The 19,312-nt window shown below is 44.1% G+C and overlaps 1 long non-coding RNA gene across 2 annotated transcripts; it reads left to right on the forward strand.

The window, feature by feature from the left end:
* Positions 1–15,529: 15,529 nt before the first annotated feature.
* LOC139829948 (uncharacterized) lies at positions 15,530–17,496 on the forward strand. 2 transcript variants are annotated; one of them, XR_011754073.1, is made up of 4 exons: positions 15,530–15,813; positions 15,895–16,034; positions 17,161–17,235; positions 17,389–17,496. It is a non-coding gene; the product is annotated as an uncharacterized lncRNA (long non-coding RNA). The 2 variants fall into 2 exon arrangements; XR_007876232.2 differs by lacking the exon at positions 15,895–16,034 and having other exon boundaries at positions 15,530–15,849.
* The last annotated feature ends 1,816 nt before the right edge of the window (positions 17,497–19,312 follow it).

The raw sequence follows: 19,312 nt of genomic DNA on the forward strand, positions 1-19,312 counted from the left end.
CGGGGGCCCAGCCGGGAACGTGCCGGCTGGCGGGTGCCGGTTCGCTCTGGAGCCGGCCTGTGCTGGCGCCTTGGGGGCGCCTGCTCGGAGTCATGCTCCTGGTTCCGGCTTGGTGGTGGCCGGCTGCGGCCGCTGTGGCCACCGTCCAGCCGGCTTGTCCGGCTTGAACCTGCACGTGTGTCGCGGGAATCTCTGTGCCGGCTTGGTGCGGGCGAGGCGGACTCGGCCGTGTCCCTGTGAGGGTCCTTGCTGTTGCCTGCAGCAGCGCGGACGGGAGGAGCTTTCGGAGCACCATACCTGGGGTCCTTGGTCTGCTCAGCTGCAGCCCAGCACAGGTCAGCTACGCGCTGCGTCTGGCGGCGCAGTTCTTCTCCTTCGAGGAGGGCCAGCTCCTTGGCAGCGGCTTCGGCTGCGAGGATGTTCTTGTCGGGGGTGTTGTAGACGGGCAGCTCCGCGGACGGAGCCGGTGCTTCCGCGCCGTCGCGCTCGATCTCGGCGCCTAGGCCGCCTCCTCGCCGGCGGATCATGCCGGCTCGGCTGGGGTTGTTGCCGCTTGGCGTGAAGCCATGGGCGTGCTCGTACTCGCGCTGGGTGATGGCCAGCTGGCGCTTGGCGGTAGCCAGCTCGTCGGCCTACTGGAGGAGGAGCTGGCGATGCGCCTCCAAGTCCGCCTCGACGGTGGTGGCGTCGGCGCCTGCGGTGAGCGGAGAGCTCAGCTTCGCCCGGACTTCGTCCAGCCGGGATGGTGGCGGGGGCGCCTTTGGGCCCGAGCCGGAAGCGTTGGGGTCGACGTTGCGCTCCAAGTTGGGGCCGCGGGTGCGCGGGTTCTTGGTGGGGAGCTCCTCGCCAGCCATCATGACTTGCACGACGGTGGGGCTGGCGGAAGCGCTGCTGCCGGCTCGCGGAGGAGGGCTTGCGCAGCGCAGCACCTGCCGCGGGTAGCGCGGCGGTGCGACGGTGGCGACGTAGACGTCATGGCCGCCGAAGGAGATGACGCTGCCGCCGGCTGGGAAGGGCCGGTTGGCGAAGCAGCCAGCGTTGTCGCTGACGCAGTCGAGGGAGCCGAATCTCCAGATCAAGCCTGAAGCGACTCGCTCGCCGGTGGTGATGGTGAGGCCCGTCCGGATGAAGACACCAGCTGAGGATGCTGAAAGCCCCACGGTGGGCGCCAAATGTCGTGGTATCGTCACGGCATATGCCATAGGGTGGCTAACGAAGGTGGTTCCTAAGAGATCTCACGGCGGTATCCGGATGCGGGTATGGGGACGAGCGACACGGCGACGTACCCAGGTTCGAGGCCCTCCAATGGAGGTAACACCTCTACTCCTGCTAGGGATGTATATGATGATCACACAATACAATGTTGCTCCTAGAGCTGTGTCCGGCTGCTCCTGGGAGGCTAAGGAAGACAAGAGTCTCTCTCACAGGGCAGCGCTAAGGGTGGAAGTGAGGTGAGAATGATCGATCCCCTGCACGAGAGGGGGTAGTGCGGCTTATATAGGCGTCGGCACTTTACATATAAGACCCTATAGTCTACTGGCCGGCTTGGCCGGCTCCGGCTTCCGCTCCTTCCCGAGGTACTGACGTCAGGAGCCGTTGAGGCCTCATGGCCTGTCCCATCCGGCTGCCGAAGTCAGCGGTATGGAGAGGAAGTGTCCCTGTCGCCATCAGCCACCGTAGCCAGTACGTTCGCCATCAGCCACCGTAGCCAGTACGGATCGACGTATGCCATGATGGCCTGTCCGGCGCGTGGCACTATTGCTCCACAGTGCCCCGCGCTTTACGGGAGATGAAGTCAGCGTGGACTTCGCGAACCCGGATCACCAACCCGGTTCCTTCTAGTGCAAGACTCGCCAGCCTCGAGTCGGTCTGAGGTACAAACCCCCAGTCGGATATGGCTTGTAGAAGCCGGCCTAGCTACAGCATTGGCGGCCGTAGCCAGGCCGACTAGGACCTAGAGCCAGCCGGCTTCCGGACCAGCCGGCTGCTCCTCAGCCGGCCTTTGCCGCGAGCCGGCCAGTGGCCAGCCGGCTGCTCCGCGTCCATTGCCCTACCCGGGGTCTTCCCCCCGACAATTGGTTCCTGTAGAGGCCCCATATACTACACCTGCCCAGCAGGCTCCTGCATCAGCACTGGTTCCTCTAGAGGCACCGTTTACTGCACCTGCCCAACAGTCTCCTACATCAGCACCGATTCCTCTAGAGGCACCGTTTACTGCACCTACCCAGCAGTCTCCTGCATCTGCACCAGCTCGTGTACCAGCCCAGGCTCCTGCACCTGCCCCAGCTAGATCACCGAGGTCTCAGCTCATTGCTGTGGCCACCCGTGTGGTGACCAGGACGCATCTGAAGGCTATGTTCGTTAGTATATGACAACATAACTGCTCTTATCTTTATGTATTCTCTGCTCAAAGTCTCACATGGTTCAGTGCATTGGTGCCATTGACTAATTTTTGGTGGTATCTCTTGCTTTGAATCATAAATTGCCTAAAAGTATCTTCAAGGATCTCAATGCTGGCCGAAGGGGCAAGATATCCCTCGTCATGGAGAGTGAAGGTCTCAACGTGGAGGGACGGTACTCCGTCAGTCCCACAGATGGCCGCTTGGCTATTACTTACAGGTGGAAAAAGTTCATTGATGGCGCCAAACTTTGCATTGGATCAAAGTTGAAGGTCAAGATCTTTCGATGCCGCTGTGACATTGATGTCTACGGGTGCTTCTATTCTTGTAGACAGTGTTGGGCCTCCAAGAGCAGAGGTTTGTAGAACAGCAGCAAGTTTCCCTTAAGTGGATCACCCAAGGTTTATCGATCTCAGGGAGGAAGAGGTCAAAGATATCCCTCTCATGCAACCCTGCAACCACAAAGCAAGAAGTCTCTTGTGTCCCCAACACACCTAATAGGTGCACTAGTTCGGCGAAGAGATAGTGAAATACAGGTGGTATAAATAAGTAGTAGCAGTAGCAACGGCACCAGAAAAGTGCTTGCTGTCCAGGACTGGCGTGTGATGGATGGTGGTAATATTGCAGCAGTACAAATATAGTAGAACAGTAAACAAGCAGCGATAGCAGCATTTAGGAACAAGGCCTAGGGATCATACTTTCACTAGTGGACACTCTCAACATTGATCACATAACAGAATAGATAAATGCTAGACTCTACACTCTCTTGTTGGATGATGAACACCATTGCGTAGGATTACACGAATCCTCAATGCCGGAGTTAACAAGCTCCACAATATTCAATGTTCATATTTAAATAACCTTAGAGTGCAAGATAGATCAACATAACCAAATAGATCACATCAATACCATCATAGCAATAGTTAACTTCATAATCTACAAGAGATCACAATCAAAAACTACGCCAAGTACTACATGATGCACACACTGCCCACTTTACACCATGCAGGAGGAATAGAATACTTTAATAACATCACTAGAGTAGCACATAGATGAATTGTGATACAAAACTCATATGAATCTCAATCATGTAAAGCAGCTCATGAGATCATTGTATTGAAGTACATAGGAGAGAGATTAACCACATAGCTACTGGTACAGCCCCGAGCCTCGATGGAGAACTACTCCCTCCTCATGGGAGACAGCAGCGGTGATGAAGATGGCGGTGGAGATGGCAGCGATGTCGATGGAGAAGCCTTCCGGGGGCACTTCCCCGTCCCGGCGGCGTGCCGGAACAGAGACTCCTGTCCCCCAGATCTTGGCTTCGCGATGGCGGCGGCTCTGGAAGGTTTCTCGTACCGTGGCTTTTCCGTGTCGAGGTTTTAGGTCGAGGACCTTTACATAGGCGAAGAGGCGGAGTCGGAGGGTCGAAGAGGCGGTGAGGGGGTAAGGCGGCGCGGCCAGGGCCTGGGCCGCACCGGCCACCCTCCTGGGGCCCCTGTGGCCCACCTCTGGTCCTTCCCGGGTGTTCTGGAAGCTTCGTGGAAAAATAGGATGCTGGGCGTTGATTTCGTCCGATTCCGAGAATATTTCCTTACTAGGATTTCTGAAACCAAAAACAGCAAAAAACAGGAACTGGCCCTTCGGCATCTCGTCAATAGGTTAGTTCCGGAAAACGCATAAATATGACATAAAGTGTGCATAAAACATGTAGATATCATCAATAATGTGGCATGGAACATAAGAAATTATCGATACGTCGGAGACATATCAGCATCCCCAAGCTTAGTTTCTGCTCGTCCCGAGCAGGTAAACGATAAACAAAGATAATTTCTGGAGTGACATGCCATCATAACCTTGATCATACTATTGTAAGCATATGTAATGAATGCAGCGATCAAAACAATGTAAATGACATGAGTAAACAAATGAATCATATAGCAAAGACTTTTCATGAATAGTACTTCAAGACAAGCATCAATAAGTCTTGCATAAGAGTTAACTCATAAAGCAATAAATTCATAGTAAAGGCATTGAAGCAACACAATGGAAGATTAAGTTTCAGCGGTTGCTTTCAACTTGTAACATGTATATCTCATGGATAGTTGTCAATGTAAAGTAATATAACAAGTGCAATACGCAAGTATGTAGGAATCAATGCACAGTTCACACAAGTGTTTGCTTCTTGAGATGGAGAGAAATAGGTGAACTGACTCAACATAAAAGTAAAAGAAAGGTCCTTCAAAGAGGAAAGCATCGATTGCTATATTTGTGCTAGAGCTTTGATTTTGAAAACATATAGAGATCATAAAAGTAAAATTTTGAGAGGTGTTTGTTGTTGTCAACGAATGGTAGTGGGCACTCTAACCCCCTTGCAGACAAACCTTCAAAGAGCGGCTCCCATGAATTATTTTTATTTTTGGGTGACACTCCTTTCAACCTTTCTTTCACAAACCATGGCTAACCGAATCCTCGGGTGCCTGCCAACAATCTCGTACCATGAAGGAGTGCCTTTTTATTTTAGTTTTATTATGATGACACTCCTCCCCACCTTTGCTTTCTCAAGCCATGGCTAACCGAATCCTTCGGGTGCCATCCATCAATCACATACCATGGAGGAGTGTCTATTTTTATTAATTAATTTGGGACTGGGAATCCCATTGCCAGGTCTTTTTGCAAAATTATTGGATAAGCGGATGAAGCCACTAGTCCATTGGTGAAAGTTGCCCAAGAAGATTGAAAGATAAGCACCACATACTTCCTCATGAGCTATAAAACATTGACACAAATCAGAGGTGATAAATTTTGAATTGTTTAAAGGTAGCACTCAAGCAATTTACTTTGGAATGGCGGAGAAATACCATGTAGTAGGTAGGTATGGTGGACACAAATGGCATAGTGGTTGGCTCAAGTATTTGGATGCATGAGAAGTATTCCCTCTCGATAAAAGGTTTAGGCTAGCAAGGTTATTTGAAACAAACACAAGGATGAACTGGTGCAGCAAAACTCACATAAAAGACATATTGTAAACATTATAAGACTCTACACCGTCTTCCTTGTTGTTCAAACTCAACACTAGAAATTATCTAGACTTTAGAGAGACCAAATATGCAAACCAAATTTTAGCATGCTCTATGTATTTCTTCATTAATAGGTGCAAAGTATATGATGCAAGAGCTTAAACATGAGCACAACAATTGCCAAGTATCACATTATCCAAGACATTATAGCAATTACTACATGTAGCATTTTCCGTATCCAACCATATAACAATTAGCGAAGCAGTTTCAACCTTCGCCATGAAAATTAAAAGCTAAGAACACATGTGTTCATATGAACCAGTGGAGCGTGTCTCTCTCCCACACAAGCATTTATTCAAACAAAAGCAAAAAACAAAAGCACACAGACGCTCCAAGCAAAGTACATAAGATGTGGCCGAATAAAAATATAGTTTCAAGAGAAGGAACCTGATAATTTGTCGATGAAGAAGGGGATGCCTTGGGCATCCCCAAGCTTAGATGCTTGAGTCTTGTTGAAATATGCAGGGATGAACCACCGGGGCATCCCCAAGCTTAGAGCTTTCACTCTTCTTGATCTCATTGTATCATTCTCCTCTCTTGACCCTTGAAAACTTCTTCCACACCAAACTCGAAATAAACTCATTAGAGGGTCAGTGCATAATCAAAAACTCACATGTTCAGAGGTGACACAATCATTCTTAACACTTCTGGACATTGCCCAAAGCTACTGGAAGTTAATGGAACAAAGAAATCCATTCAACATAGAAAAAGAGGCAATGCGAAATAAAAGGCAGAATCTGTCAAAACAAAACAGTCTGTAAAGACGAATTTTAAAGAGGCACCAGACTTGCTCAAATGAAAATGCTCAAATTGAATGAAAGTTGCGTACATATCTGAGGATCACTCACGTAAATTGGCATAATTTTCTGAGTTACCTACAGAGAATTTTGCCCAGATTCGTGACAGCAAGAAATCTGTTTCTGCGCAGTAATCCAAATCTAGTATCAACCTTGCTATCAAAGACTTTACTTGGCACAACAAAACACAAAACTAAGATAAGGAGAGGTTGCTACAGTAATAAACAACTTCCAAGACACAAATATAAAACAAAGTACTGTAGCAAAATAACACATGGGTTATCTCCCAAGAAGTTCTTTCTTTATAGCCATTAAGATGGGCTCAGCAGTTTTAATGATGCACTCGCAAGAAATAGTATTTGAAGCAAAAGAGAGCATCAAGAGGCAAATTGAAAACAAATTTAAGCCTAACATGCTTCCTATGCATAGGAATCTTGTAAATAAACAAGTTCATGAATAGCAAAGTGACAAGCATAGGAAGATAGAACAAGTGTAGCTTCAAAAATTTCAGCATATAGAGAGGCATTTTAGTAACATGAAAATTTCTACAACCATATTTTCCTCTCTCATAATAACTTTCAGTAGTATCATGAGCAAACTCAACAATATAACTATCACATAAAGCATTCTTATCATGAGTCTCATGCATAAAATTATTGCTCTCCACATAAGCATAATCAATTTTATTAGCAATAGTGGGAGCGAATTCAACAAAGTAGCTATTATTATTATTCTCATCATCAAATATAGGAGGCATATTGTAATCATAATCAAATTTATCCTCCATAACAGGTGGCAACAAAAGACTACTATCATTATAATCATCATAAATAGGAGGCAAAGTATCATCAAAGTAAATTTTCTCCTCAATGCTTGGGGGACTAAAAAGATCATGCTCATCAAAACCAGCTTCCCCAAGCTTAGAATTTTCCATAGCATTAGCAACAATAGTGTTCAAAGCATTCATATTAATAACATTCCCATTAGCATGCATATAAAGTTCCATGGGTTTTTTAATTCTCTCTTCAAACACATCATGTCCTAATTCAAGATAAAGTTCATAAAGATCTCTCATATGTTTGTTGTTTTCCATTATGCCTAACTAGTGTAAACAAGAAACAAAAAGATGCAATTGCAGGATCTAAAGGAAATAGCTTCGAGCACAAACACAACGGCGTCAGAAAAGTACTGTTACCTGGAACCGAAGTATGAGTGCCTTTTACCTTTCCTCCCCGGCAATGGCGCCAGAAAAGTGCTTCTGGCGTGTAGTTGACGAGGGAGGAAATGGTGTAGCTTTCCTTCGATCCCCAGCAATGGCGCCAGAAAAGTGCTTGATATCTACGGGTGCTTCTATTCTTGTAGACAGTGTTGGGCCTCCAAGAGCAGAGGTTTGTAGAACAGCAGCAAGTTTCCCTTAAGTGGATCACCCAAGGTTTATCGATCTCAGGGAGGAAGAGGTCAAAGATATCCCTCTCATGCAACCCTGCAACCACAAAGCAAGAAGTCTCTTGTGTCCCCAACACACCTAATAGGTGCACTAGTTCGGCGAAGAGATAGTGAAATACAGGTGGTATAATTAAGTAGTAGCAGTAGCAACGGCACCAGAAAAGTGCTTGCTGTCCAGGACTGGCGTGTGATGGATGGTGGTAATATTGCAGCAGTACAAATATAGTAGAACAGTAAACAAGCAGCGATAGCAGCATTTAGGAACAAGGCTTAGGGTCATACTTTCACTAGTGGACACTCTCAACATTGATCACATAACAGAATAGATAAATGCTAGACTCTACACTCTCTTGTTGGATGATGAACACCATTGCGTAGGATTACACGAACCCTCAATGCCGGAGTTAACAAGCTCCACAATATTCAATGTTCATATTTAAATAACCTTAGAGTGCAAGATAGATCAACATAACCAAATAGATCACATCAATACCATCATAGCAATAGTTAACTTCATAATCTACAAGAGATCACAATCATAAACTACGCCAAGTACTACATGATGCACACACTGCCCACTTTACACCATGCAGGAGGAATAGAATACTTTAATAACATCACTAGAGTAGCACATAGATGAATTGTGATACAAAACTCATATGAATCTCAATCATGTAAAGCAGCTCATGAGATCATTGTATTGAAGTACATAGGAGAGAGATTAACCACATAGCTACCGGTACAGCCCCGAGCCTCGATGGAGAACTACTCCCTCCTCATGGGAGACAGCAGCGGTGATGAAGATGGCGGTGGAGATGGCAGCGGTGTCGATGGAGAAGCCTTCCGGGGGCACTTCCCCGTCCCGGCGGCATGCCGGAACAGAGACTCCTGTCCCCCAGATCTTGGCTTCGCGATGGCGGCGGCTCTGGAAGGTTTCTCGTACCGTGGCTTTTCCGTGTCGAGGTTTTAGGTCGAGGACCTTTATATAGGCGAAGAGGCGGAGTCGGAGGGTCGAAGAGGCGGTGAGAGGGTAAGGCGGCGCGGCCAGGGCCTGGGCCGCGCCGGCCACCCTCCTGGGGCCCCTGTGGCCCACCTCTGGTCCTTCCCGGGTGTTCTGGAAGCTTCGTGGAAAAATAGGATGCTGGGCGTTGATTTCGTCCGATTCCGAGAATATTTCCTTACTAGGATTTCTGAAACCAAAAACAGCAGAAAACAGGAACTGGCCCTTCGGCATCTCGTCAATAGGTTAGTTCCGGAAAACGCATAAATATGACATAAAGTGTGCATAAAACATGTAGATATCATCAATAATGTGGCATGGAACATAAGAAATTATCGATACGTCAGAGACGTATCAGACATGTTGGTCATAAAGTTCGCGGTTGTCTAGTTCTGTTGTCCCATGAGCCCTTAGCAAATGCATTTGCAGTTATACTTATATAAGGTTATCTTATCTGAACTGCTAATTAATTGTATGGGTGGTAAAACTCTGGCAAGCTTTTGCTCTTAGCAAGTATGTATGTATGATCATCTATTATGATAACTAATGTTTGTGTTCATCTTAATTTGCATTTCCGTTTTAGAAAAAAACTTAATTTATATTTTGGCTGACATGTTAGAGAACTATCAGATTGAACCCACAACATGATTCAAATAGATTCATTACATCGAGCCACATGTCTTGACCTTGCTATACACTACTTCCATTAATCAGTGCAAGAAGGCTTACCTAAGCTGCCTGAACCACGACAGATTCGAATGCACCTTAGCTATCTAGAAATACAACCTTTGCAGAAAGAGAATTTTCAGTACGGGGAGGCTGACATTGGGGACCCATGAGCCAGCATCGTCGTCAACGTTTTAAAGGCGGCAGGAGATCGAAAGAAAAAGTTCGGATTTTTCTAAAAAAAAAGGAAAGTCCTATGCTTCGCAAAAACAAAAAACAAGGAGATTCAACATGTGGGACCCATGAGGCAGCAGCATCCTCAAAGTTTATTGTTTATAGAGGCTGACATGTGGGACCCGTGAGCCAGCAGCGTCGTCAACGTTTTAAAGGCGACATGAGATCGAAAGAAAAAATAAGCCAAAAATCAGTTGTTAAACAAAATCCAAGAAAATAAATATTTACCGTTCTGAGAGGATAACATGCGGGACCCATGAGGCAACAGCATCCTCAATGATTCCAAGGCGGCAGGGGATCAAAAGAAAAAAGGAAATAGCCAGAAATTAATTAGGGGTCAAAAATAAATCCATCAATGGAAACTTTATTGTTCATAGAGGATGACATGTCGGACCGACCTGCCAATGGCGTCCTCATCGTTTTAAAGGGGGCAGGAGATCAAAAGAAAAGGGCAAATAGCCAGAAATTAGGGGTAAAAAATAAATCCAACAAAGGAAACTTTTATTGTTCATGGAGGATGACATGCGGCACCGATGATCCAGCAACTTCCTGAATGTTTCAAAGGCGGCATGAGAAGAAAAAGGCAAGTGACCAAATATCAGGAGCCAAAAATAATCCAAGAAAAGAAACTTTATTGTACATAGAGGATGACATGCGGGCCCCATTTTGCAGCAGTGGTCTCAATGTTTCAAATGCAGCTTGAGATCAAAAGAAAAAGAAAGTTGATTGTACATAGAGGATGACATGCGGGTCCCATGAGTCAGCAGCTTACTCAATGTTTCCAAGGTGGCAGGGGATCAAAAGAAAAAGGAAATAGCCAAAAATCAGAGGGTGAAAAAAATCCAAGAAAAGAAATTTTTATAGTACATAGAGGATGACATGCGGGTCCCATGAGCCAGTAGGTTCCTCAACGTTTTCAAAGGCGGCATGAGATCGAAAGAAAAAGGAAATAGCCAAAAATCAGAGGGTGAAAAATCCAAGAAAAGAAACTTTTATTGTACATAGAGGATGACATGCGGGTCCCGTTTAGCAGCAGCGGTATCACCGTTTGAGAGGCGGCACGGGATCAAAAGAAAAAGGCAAGTGACCAAATATCAGGTGCCAAAAATAACTCCAAGAAAAGAAAGTTGATTGTACATAGAGGATGGCATGCGGGTCCCATTTAGCAGCAGCGGTATCACCGTTTGAGAGGCGGCACGGGATCAAAAGAAAAAGGCAAGTGACCAAATATCAGGTGCCAAAAATAACTCCAAGAAAAGAAAGTTGATTGTACATAGAGGATGACATGCGGGTCCCATTTAGCAGCAGCGGTATCACCGTTTGAGAGGTGGCACAGGATCAAAAGAAAAAGGCAAGTGACCAAATATCAGGTGCCAAAAATAACTCCAAGAAAAGAAAGTTGATTGTACATAGAGGATGACATGCAGGTCCCATTTAGCAGCAGCAGTATCACCATTTGAGAGGCGGCACGGGATCAAAAGAAAAAGGCAAGTGACCAAATATGAGGTGCCAAAAATAACTCCAAGAAAAGAAAGTTGATTGCACATAGAGAATGACATGCGGGTCCCATTTAGCAGCAGCGGTATCACCGTTTGAGATGCGGCACGGGACCGAAAGAAAAAGGCAAGTGACCAAATATGAGGTGCCAAAAATAACTCCAAGAAAATAAACTTGATTGCACATAGAGGATGACATGCGGGTCCCACTTTGCAGCAGAGGTCTCAACGTTTCCAAGGCGGCACGGGATCAAAAGAAAAAGGAAGTAGCCAGAAATCAGGGGGTCAAAAAAAATTCCAAGAAAAGAAAGAATTTTCGTTCATAGAGGATGACACGCGGGACCCATGATCCTGCATCGTAAACAGCTCGATCGGAGAGCGTTGAATGAGATGGCGCGATCGAGAAAAAAACAATGCTAGAGAGGCTGCCATCTGGGCCCTACATCCCCGGGCGGTGCGGATTTGCGTTGACTTGGCCGGCGAACCCGAGAATTCGTGATGCACCACGTCCCGGGCCACCATACGCGACGTTTGGATGTTTTTGGTGGGCTAGGTGACCTCAAAAACGAGAAAAAAAAGTTTTGACATGCACCACGAAGAGACCAAAAATCGTCGGCCATGGTGTAGCAGCAACCACGGCGCGACTTCGACTTCGTCGGCTATGGCAACTTTTCTTGTAGTGTCTAAAAATAATCCTGATGGCAGACGAAGTTGGAGAGTGCCGACGGTGATACGTCGCAAACGTATCTATAATTTTTGATGCTCCATGCTTGTTTTACACCAATTGCTATATGTTTTGTTTACACTTCGTTGCACTTTTATACATTTTTTGGCACTAACCTATTAACAATATGTCACAGTGCTAGTTCCCTATTTTCTGCTATTTTGTATTTCAGAAAAGTTGTACAGGAAATATTCTCGGAATTGGAAGAATCAAAAGCCGAAGTCAATATTTTTTTCGTAATGAAGACAGAGTCCAGAGGGGAGACGAAGATGAGGCGCAGGGCGGCCACACCTACCCTAGGCGCGGCTTGGCCCTGGCACGCGCCTAGGGGTGGTGTGGGGCCACCAGGCCTCCAACAACCTCGCCCTTTCGCCTATAAATACCTCCCGACGCAAAAACCCTAAATATATAAGCCTCCGCCCACGAAAAGTTCCGTAGCTCCGCCGCCATCGCAGACAAGATCCGGGGGACAAAAGTCTCTGTTTCGGCAAACTGCCGGGACGGGGAATTGCCCCTGGAGCCATCCCCATCGACCCCACCACCATCTCCATCGCCGTTGCTGACTCCCATGATGAGGAGTGAGTAGTTCTCCCCCGAGGCTAAGGGTCTATCGGTAGTTATGTGGTTTATCTCTCTCTTCCATGGTGTGATCTTTATGTGACATGAGCTTTGTAATCTAGATGTCGTTATGCTATTCAAGTGGATTTTACTTATATGATCTTCGGAGATTCCTTGTCCCACGTGTGTAAAGGTAACGGCGTGTGCACCGTGTGGGTCTGTTAGGCTATATTTCACATAATACTTGTTCACTAAATTATGATTTGAGTTGGATGTCTCTATGAAATTGTGGTGTGTTAGTACCTCCTACGAATGCTCAAATTGACAGTGTGGGATGTTCATTAGTACTTTCGAATACATCTTTAAGGTTTGCTTTTGCAGCCCTACGCGGTGAATTAGTGTTCATTATCCAACCGGAGAGTAGTTCAGAATAGCATAATGAAGTGTTTATATTTATATTTCTTTATGATAACATTGTTGAGAGTGTCCACTAGTGAAAGTATGATCCCTATGCCTTGTTTCCAAACATCGAATCGCCGTTATTTACTGTTTTGCTGCATGTTTACTTGCTGCCATATTTATTTTAGATTGTTATTACCACTCATATTCATCCATATCACTTGCATTTTACTATCTCTTCGCCGAACTAGTGCACCTATACATCTGACAAGTGTATTGGGTGTGTCGGGGACACAATAGACTTCTTGTATCTTAATTACAGGGTTGCTTGAGAGGGATATCTTTGACATCTACCTCCCTGAGTTCGATAAACCTTGGGTGATCCACTTAAGGGAAACTTGCTGCTGTTTTACAAACGTATGCACTTGGAGGCCCAACATTGTCTACAAAAATAGAAGCGTGCGTAGACATCAAGCTCTTTTCTGGTGCCGTTGCCGGGGAGGTAAGGTAAAAGGTACTCACATCCTATGGCTACTAAGTCTTTTAGTTCCTGCTGAGTGCTCGATGTTATTTCCATTAGATTCTGCAATTATATTTTTTTGTTTCTTGTTTTTATTTTCACTAGTTAGGCTTAATGGAAAACAACAACAAAATTAGAGAGCTTTATAGTATTTATCTTCAGTTGGGACATGAGGTGTTTGAAGAGAAAATTTAAAAACCTGTTAAACTTTACTTGCCTGCTGGTAGCAATGTTATTAGTATGAATTCTTTGAGCACCATTATTGCTAATGCTATGGAAAAGTCTAAGATTGGGGAAGCTAGTTTTTATGAAAATGATCTTTTTAGTCCCCCAAGCTGTAACGCCCCACTTTTGCAAACTTGTTTAATTGTCCTTATTGCAAAAATTAGGGGGAACAAAAACTTTTTCTAAAGACTAATTAGATGAATTGCCTTGATCTGTTTGTTATGATGAATTGCCTTGATCTGTTGGTAGATGAATTATCTTGATTTGCTTGTGAGTATTGTCTTGAGCTACCTCATAGAAAAACACCCCTGGTGGTTAAACAAGCAACTCACCAAATAAAACACATGTGTGGCTTAGGAAAATTGTTTTCCTTTTTACTACATCAAACCTCTCTCCTGATGACAACCTGAGTGTGCCACCTTGATTTTCCTCTTTGTGGTTCAAGATAGCTCAATCATCCTTAATTCAAAACTTGGGATCGTCTACCCCTCATCACATCCTTCTCTTATACCCACTCATCATGGTTGATTCTGAAGCCAAATCAACAATCTGTTTTGGTAGGCTTATTAGTTCCAGACTTTGGCAGTTGATATCTAAGCCACCACCGCTGTTATTGGTGATCTCAGTGCATGGATCCCATCTATGCAACACCCTCTTCAACCTCCACGTCTTGCATGTCTCAGTCAATCCTTGAAGCTCATATATTCAACTTGATCTTGTACCCTATTCAATGATTCAACACTAGATCACTTCCTTCAATTTTACCTCTTATTTTATTTCAAGTTTAATCTTCACAAAACCAAGAGTGGGAATGGTGGTACATTTTGTAGCCATCATCTACCCTTGAGAACACTTCTCCCTAAATTAGTTTTCTCTCTCAAAAATCCCATTGATTTTCCTTCTCTAGTTTTGATCACAAAACTACTTCTAGTTTTACTAAAGCTTTTCAAGATATTTCTTCAAGGAAAACAAGGAACGGAAATGGGTTTTGTTTTCTCATCCCATTTCTACCTAGTACTGATTTCTAAAAACATTATTTTCTATCTTGCCTTCTTTTTACTAAAAGGCTTGTTTATGGTACCTATACCATTTCTTGTTTTCCCTCTTGCTTAGTTTACATTTGAGAAAAACTCTACTTTACTTGAGAAGGTAAGTAGAATATTTTGAACTCCTATGTTCCAACTAGTTTCTCTCAACATTTTCAAATTCCATTTCACTTGAGTTCATTCCCAATTGTCTCTAGACAATTGAGGTGTGTCCCATACCTTTCAATTAAACTCTTTTTCAAATGGCAACTCTTGCATATCTTATGCACATCTCTGATCCACCACATTGTATCCCCTCAATCCTCCAATTTTTGATCAAATGGATGATCATTTGATACTTTCAAATCACTCCCAATTGACCTCTTATTTGAAGAGCAACTTATATTTCATCATACTCATCTCAATCCTTTATTCTTTCCATCATCACCTTGACCTCATGAATTGATGATTTGTGTCAATATATTCATCCTTGTGAGTATATGAATACTTCACTCACCATCTCTCTTAGCCTTACTCTGCCATTGTCTAAACCACCATCATCTCTTGGCCAAATTGACAATTTGATCAAATTATTTTATTCTTCAACATAGGCACCAATGTTTATCATCACCTCTCTCCCATATTTGAATACATCACCAAGCCACTTTTGGCTAATCATCCCCAACACTCAACTTGGCCGACATGCATGAAATGGCATTGCACTTTGCTTGTCCTCTTGTAATATCAAGAAGTAGCCGGCCATGCCAAGCTCTTGGCATGCATGAGCTGAAATTTATTCATCTCCATTTTCTTCTCTTACAAGCCTTGCCTCCCAACTAACCCAATCAATAAATGGGCAGCCACCCACCTTAGCCAATCACAAAGGAGGCAGCCAACTCATTCTCCCTCTATAAAAACTCCTTGGCCGGCCACCACCTCCACCTTTGGCTTCATTTTTCACTCCCCACTCACTCCTCCGCAATATCTACACCCTCATAACTCTCTCCTACCTCTCCCCCACGAAAATGCTGCTCCTCCTAAGCTCCATGGCTGGCCATGGCCATGGGAAGCCTCCAAGATGAAGCTCTCCCCCTCCCTCAAGCTCCTCCTCCCCATGAGAGCATTCCTCTCACTCTCTTCCCCCCCCCCCCCCCAACCCTAGCTGATTTCCTCTCCTCTTTTTCTTCCTCCATTGCTAAGATTGGATCTTGATGCAGGTGCATGTTGGTCCAAGCATGGAGAAGGTTGAGCTATCCTCAGATCTGAAGTTCTTGAGCAAAGTTCGTCCAAAACCTTGCAGTAATTTCTGTATCTTGCTGTTTCAGATTCTGGTACGAATTTGTAAAATCCGCCAAATCTTGTGTGCATATCCAAATCGAGTGATTCAAAGTTCCACAGATAGGTATTGAAAAGATCTACAAATTGGCGTTGGTCTCATCCTCAAATTCGTTACGGATTTTGCACGGTAAATAAAGTTCTGAAAACATGCAGAATCACTGTTTGTTAGATTTCTTCCATTTTACAAAACATTTTTGAGAAAACTCAACTGTGGGTGAAAGCCCTCTCCAGTACCTTCATTTTGGCGTTGGTTTCACTTCAATTGACCTACTGAAATTGAAATGGTTCACGGATTAAGATCTGGTCAGATCTGACTTTGTCGAATTAAACCAAGAGCTTGGAAACGAATTTTTGAATGAAACCAATTAGGTAAGAAACACCTATTCAATACCTTTCAGATGCAGCTGACCTCATATTTTTATGATTTATGTACGATTTGTGGTGAATTAAACTTGTTCTGTGTGTTCAGCAGACACGGCTGTTAGCTTTTAATTCATCAAAAATCCATTTTTGAACCTAATTGAGTGATTCCAATTCTGTAGGATTACTGAATGTTTTCTTAATCATATAAAACAAGTTGCAAACCTTTTTCTGTTCTGCAAGTCCATAGTTAAAGCAAATGGTGAAAACATGCAGCAAACTTGTAAATCCATTTGAGGGAGTTTCAAAAACAATTTGAACCCAAATCCAATTGTGTGTGAATCTCAGTTTAAATATCTTTCAAATGCCAGTGGCCTCGTATTTTTAGGATTTTTCTACGATTTATGGCTTACAGATCTTGTTTTCTATACAGTCAGATTGAAAGAAATTCCTAAAAATTGTAGGTTTAATATTTTTGGGTGATTCCAATTGGGTTAGTCTTGTATTAGTACTGGCTATCTAGGAAAAATATTATTAGTCTCTGTTCATACATATTTGTTGTTGTTAGTAATGTTTATGTGTGACATGCATTGTTGAAGCAAAACTTTTCGGTTTATTTAAAACCCTTGACCAACTCTTTTTAGTAGAGATGGGCAACCCTTGTTTTATGCTTGCAAAACAAAACCTCTGCAACCTAACATTAGCTCTTTTGTTTTGCTTAAGTTTTCAAATGATGTGGTATATGGTTTGCTTCCTATTTTTGTATGGTGTTAAGTGAGCAAATTAAACTAGGAAAACTGTTTTCCACTTTTCCAAAAATGTTTGAAAATGTTTTGTGAATGTATTTGATGTCAAACTAATGCTCTTGTCCTCTTTATGATGTTATCTACCAGGGGGTACTTAGCTTGTGCCATGGTGATACCGAGAGAGGCAATTGCTAAGTTGTGATATTCTCATACCTTTACTAGGTAAATAAAATGGGTTCTCTTTAAGTTGTTTGTGGTATCTATAAGACCTTAGTATGTTATACCTTGGTTGCATGGTTAGTTGTTGATTGTCGAATGTTGTCTTGTTGATGCAATGTGATTGATTGTGTTCCTTTTATATTTTTCCGGCGATAGTTGCGAACAATTCGGAGAAGAAGAAAAAGTGGTTCGGACGAGGATTTTTTTTTAATATTGTTGGAATTCTTATCTGATGAAGTTGAAGAAGTCCAGGGACAAATAAGACAAGGCAAGCCATCTTTTGATCTCTTGCTATTTATCCTTCTTGTTGTGCTCATTGCTCCATTATACACTTGGTTCCTTGTATCATATGTGATTTTTGGTCCTCTACTCTATGCATGCTTATTCCCAATGTATGTTGAACCCCTTGTTGATGCTTTGCATACTTGCTCCCAAGTATGTGAACCCCCTTGTTGATGTTATGCATGCTTACCCTAAGCATGTATGCCCCCTTGACCATATCCATGTTGTCATCTTCTTAGTGGTATGATGATTAACATCATGACCCCTGCTTGAATCATCTTAATTATGTTGTCCCTATACATGCTTATCCTAAGTATGTATGATCCCCTTAACACCTCAATTATCATCCTCTTAGTGGTATGATGGCTAGCATCATGTCATTGTGACTCTTAGTTCCTTCATAAAACTATAGGTTGGGAACCCCCTTGGAAAAATACCTTGTTGAAAATAATTTTTGAAAACCTTGGGTGAGTTGGACTTACCCAAGTGTGTGTTTATGAAAGGAAAGGATCTTGGCAAAGATGGTTGGAAAGAAAATCTTGTTTTCGAAAACTTTGGCGTCTAAGTATTCACCCGTGACAATTAACCCGCGCAACCACATTACCCTGGAGTGGGACGGGGCTTAGCTCGTAGTTTGTTCTTCTTAACATGGGACACCGCACAACTATATAAGGGTAAGGTTACCCCTGAATCCGGATTGTCGTTGGTGGAGACAATAGTATAACGGGAGGCCTTCGGGGCTGACCCGTCCGAAAGACACTATGGGTCTCCTGGCTTGGCGGTGGAGCCACACTCAAAGTGAGGTGAGCTGCCACGGTGCCGAGGAGGTACATACTCCATAGGGTAGGATCCCATGCTAAGACGAATAGGCGAAAGGCTATGTCCGAGTTTTTGTCATGGCATAGTTGATATGCAAGGATGATACCCACATGATAAACTCGCGGATCTTGTGGGGAAAGTGTGCAAACTCTGCAGAGTCAAATCTTTTTCGAATAGCCGCGTCCGCGGTCATGGACGGTTGGAATGGCTGTTGCTTAGCCTGATGAGTTTTTGGTTTACAAAAATTGTTTGGAAAATGAAAGAAAGGAACTTGTTTTCGGAGTACCGGAAGGGTACGGGAATGGTTTGGTTGACCATATGGAGATGGTAAAGGAAACAAAATTGGGTTACCCCCTGATGGCGTGTATTTCACACGTTCGTTGGGCAACCCCAAGAGGAAGGTATGATGCGCACAGCAGCAAGTTTTCCCTCAGAAAGAAACCAAGGTTTATCGAACCAGGAGGAGCCAAGAAGCACGTTGAAGGTTGATGGCGGCGGGATGTAGTGCAGCGCAACACCAGGGATTCCGGCGCCAACGTGGAACCTGCACAACACAACCAAAGTACTTTGCCCCAACGAAACAGTGAGGTTGTCAATCTCACCGGCTTGCTGTAACAAAGAGTTAACCGTATTGTGTGGAAGATGATTGTTTGCAGAAAACAGTAGAACAGTATTGCAGTAGATTGTATTTCAGTAAAGAGAATTGGACCGGGGTCCACAGTTCACTAGAGGTGTCTCTCCCATAAGACGAACAGCATGTTGGGTGAACAAATTACAGTTGGGCAATTGACAAATAAAGAGAGCATGACCATGCACATACATATCATGATGAGTATAGTGAGATTTAATTGGGCATTACGACAAAGTACATAGACCGTCATCCAACTGCATCTATGCCTAAAAAGTCCACCTTCAGGTTATCATCCGAACCCCCTCCAGTATTAAGTTGCAAACAACAGACAATTGCATTAAGTATGGT

Source organism: Lolium perenne, chromosome 3, assembly GCF_019359855.2.
Source record: "Lolium perenne isolate Kyuss_39 chromosome 3, Kyuss_2.0, whole genome shotgun sequence".
Classification (NCBI taxonomy): domain Eukaryota; kingdom Viridiplantae; phylum Streptophyta; class Magnoliopsida; order Poales; family Poaceae; genus Lolium; species Lolium perenne.